Genomic DNA, 4,428 nt, shown 5'->3' with positions numbered 1-4,428 from the left:
GGAAAAAAAAAAAAAAAAAAAAGAAAGAAAAGAAAAACAAGAAGATCCTATTTCATTGCAGATATAGATTTCTTTCATTTACCTCATTCGAAAGTAAAGCAATTAAGCAGTGATGCTTGAAATAGACTGGCTACGAGCAAAATGAAAATGGTGGGACTTTCGTTTTTCTTCTACTTCTTTTTTATGGGTTTTTTTTGGATTTTTGTTTATTTATTCAATTAAAAAGTTCTCGGTGAGCCGGGTCCCACTACACCTCCTGCTTTGGAATCACGTTCCCACGTTGTACCCTACTGTTCGTTTTCGCTTTGTGTTATGCTACTACGTCAGATTCCTTTCTTACATGCCCCTGTTGGATAACCATTTTTAAAAAAAAAAATAAAAAACCTTAGACTTATTTTTTAATACATATTTTCATAAAAAAATAAATTCATAACTTTCTTACTTTTTAACCACACATTCTTCAAAAAATTACCATGTTAAAACTTATTTTTCTCAAAAATCTCTTTTTAATGATTGTCGAGCGGGAGCTAGGTGTGTATGTGTACGCCCAGTTAATTAAGGTCATGTTTGATTATGATTTTCTAAAATTATTGTTCGTCAAACTTATTTATAGTTATATATTTTTCTTAATAAAATAATTTTGTATATAATTTTATAATTCTTTTTACTTTTTAACTATTAATTTTTTTTAAATTAAAGGTATATTAATGTGTCATTTATTGTATCTTAAATTTTTTTTTTTAAACAACCTTATTTGCTCAATCTAAATCAATCCTGTTTGAGCCTCATTCTTTCAAAAAATTAATTTTTTTTCAAAATCATTTTCAACTATAATCTCCTAATAAAATAATTTCAATATAAATCCTAAATTTTTTCTATTTTTTAAATACATATTAAATATATATATATATATATATATATATATATTACAAAGTCTACTTTTTCACAAATTAAGGTTTAAACAAATCCTCCGTCAAAATATAAACAAGACTTGTGAAATTGACTTCACTTTTACCACTTGAATTGACATAAATTTTTATTTAATTTCATGTAAAATTGGCTTCAAAGAACTGTGATCACGTTTGATTAAGAGAATGTCGTGAAAGTGTTTATAAACAATTAAGATGATAAATAGATAGAATTTAATAGTAAATAAGTGGATAGTTCTCACTTGTAAATCCTGCTACATGCTGAAATAATTAATGGTCATCGGGACTTGTATGTCAACGTGTCTTTGAATATTCGCACATCATACACTGACTTTAAAAGCTACATTTAGCAAAAATACATGACTAAAAACGATCAAAGGCCTCAACCACCAAAAGGTCTGAAGCTCTCAAACTAAGCCTTAGATATGGACGGGACTGTTAGCGTGAATTACAATAGAATCAACCTAGACTCCGGAATAAGAAATCTATGTGTGCACACAATGAATTGTTCGACGAGCATCGCAAATCACAAATATCGACAAAGCTTGGAGATTGAATCTGTTGATATCTTACTACTTAGTGATAACTGGATGTCAACTCATAAAACGATCGAAAAGTCCATAAACTTATGTAAACAAGGTTATTTGCACAACTGGAAAATGGTTTAAAACCTAAGATCCAAACTTTCGCTCTTTAATGAATTCGCATCAAAAACAAGGAAAAATAATATTAATAAATGGAGAAGCACTTTCCAGCCAAAAATCCATCCTTCTCCCTTTGTACAAATAATTGGCTCCTAAACAGGGGAATACATGAAAATGACCCAAATAGAAATGCCATTTTTTCAAAATAGCTTTTGGCTAATTTTAATACCCAAAATACCCCTTTATAATACTACATAATAAGTTAATGAAATATAGAAATCTTTCAATTTAGTCCTTAAAAAATCAAATACTTCATGAATTTTAATAGATTACCAATTTATTTGATTTATTAGATTTATGTTCGCTCTAAGTAGCACCCCTATTTATGTTATTTGATTTATTAGATTTATTTGATTTATGTTCGCTCTAAGTAGCACCCCCATTTATTGGTATCAGAGTCATAGAGATCATGAAAATTAAAATAAAGAAAATAAATAACTATTGGTGTTTAGAAGAAGAAAGAGGAAGTTATATATTTTTAAAACCTATTCATAATAAATTAAAAATAATGACTTTTACAATAATTAAAGAACTTCCTAAAGAAATAAAAGAACAAATATTAGAAAATTTAATAATAAAAACAATAAAGGCTATATATACATATGAGAAAATTATTAATATATATGAAGATGAAGAAAATAATTTATATTATAAAGAAAAATATGAGTACAATTGATAATACACATCAAAAATTAAATAAATTACTTTTAAAAATGAATAAAATATAAGAAGAAATAGGAAGTATAATGTTAATACCAGAAGGAATGAGAATACCAAATAATAGACAATTAACAAAACTAAAATGTGAAAGACTAAGACTGGAAAACAAATATTTTACTACAGTTAAAGAAGAATTAGTAGATCCAGAAATAGCTGAGAGAAGATTTAGAGAAATAATAGATAAAAAAGAAGATAAAAGATGCAAATTAACTTGTGAGTTATAAATAAGAAAAAAATTGAGATGTCAATAAGTGAATATATGGAAGAATTAAAGTCATTAATAAAAATGTTAATAAATGATGTACAAGAATTGAGAAATGAAGTAAAAGAAACAAGAAATGATATAAATATATTAAAAATTGATATGATAGAATTAAAAGAAAATAATAAGAATAAAGATAAGAAAATAAATAAAAAACTTATAGAAAAAGAGATGATTCGAATAAGAAAGAAACATATAGAAAAAGAAAATATAGCAATAGAAACAGGGAGCATGGATGATGAATTTAGAAAAAAATGTATTACCAAAGATATTAGAAGAAGAAGAAGAATTTAGAGAAAAATCATTAGGAAAATTAAAAATAGAAGAAAAGGAGGATAAAAATGAATGAAGAGTTAGATTTGCTAATAGAAAATTTTTATCAATTAAGCCTAACTGATATAAGTGAATATCAAGTTTTAATGAATACTGGAGAAGGACCTAATTCAGTAGGAACCTCTAAACAATAATTACATGATACAAATGAAAGTTATGCACCCATATATAATAAAACATATAGACAATTTTATGATAAAATAAGAGATAGACAATCACCTAAAGGAAATAAATATAAAGATATGTTTGAATTAAATGATAATTATGATAAACCAATTAATCATGGAGGAACAAAACTAGATCTAAATTGTAAAATAGATACTAAAAAAGCCTTATTAATTTGGACGGATTCGATGATATTATTCTTTTTATATAATAAAGATGATACATGGGAAAATATTGAAAGAAGAATAGATTTCTTAATAGCATCATTTGAAGGAGATGTTAGAAATTTGTGGGAATGAATAAGTAATGATATAAAAACATTAATAAAAAGAAATGTACAAACAGAAATAATCAAATCAGATAGACAAAGTATAAAAAAAATTAGTAGAATATATTTCTAATGAATTTTTAGGAGAAAATTGGATAAAAAATGTTGAAAAATAAGAAATAAGAGAAAAATATATTTCTAGGATTAAATTAATAAATTTAACAATATGTGATATGTGTAAAATTAAAGAATATACTTGTGAATTTAGAAACTATTACTATATTCAATTTTATAGTAATGAAAATCAAGAAGTATACCAAGTTATGTACTATAATAAATTATCAGGTTTTTGGGGAATATATTTTAAAATAGAATTTGAAAAATATGTTAGAGATAATATTGGAATACCTAGAACTTTAGGTTCAAAAATAAAATTTTTATTTGAAAGACTTGCATATATATATATATATATATATGTCGACAAAGGCAATTAATGAAAAAATCAAGAAAATTAACTAGAATACGTTGTGAAGATATGGAAACCCCTGTGCAATGAGGATGTAATTCTGAAAGAAGAGTTAATAAAATAAAATATAAAAATAAAAAGTTTAAAAAATTTAGAAATTTAGTAAAAAATATATAAAACCTAGAAGAAGGTAATATAAAAGAAAAAATAACCAATATAATCAACAGAAAAATAAGAATTATAAGAAAAGTAAAAGTCAATGTAAATGTTGAAATTGTGGAGAGATAGGTCATATAAGTCCTGATTGTGATAAAAAGAAAGTTAGGATATTACAAAAAGAATATTTAGAAATAAAAGATGAATTAAGTGAAATATTAGATATTGAACAATACTATGATCAAGAAGTATATATAAGTGAAACAGAAGAGGATGAATCAGGATTTGAATAAAGAGATTGAAGAAATAGAAAGTAATAATATAAATATACAAGAATACGAAGGAATAAAATGATATGAATTAAAAGTCACTTTTGATAATAACAAGTTTAAGAAATTGCAAAAATTATCATTAAACTTAAAAAA

This window comes from Olea europaea, chromosome 19 (assembly GCF_002742605.1).
Source record: "Olea europaea var. sylvestris chromosome 19, O_europaea_v1, whole genome shotgun sequence".
NCBI classification, from domain to species: domain Eukaryota; kingdom Viridiplantae; phylum Streptophyta; class Magnoliopsida; order Lamiales; family Oleaceae; genus Olea; species Olea europaea.
Note: the sequence above shows the minus strand (reverse complement) of the source record.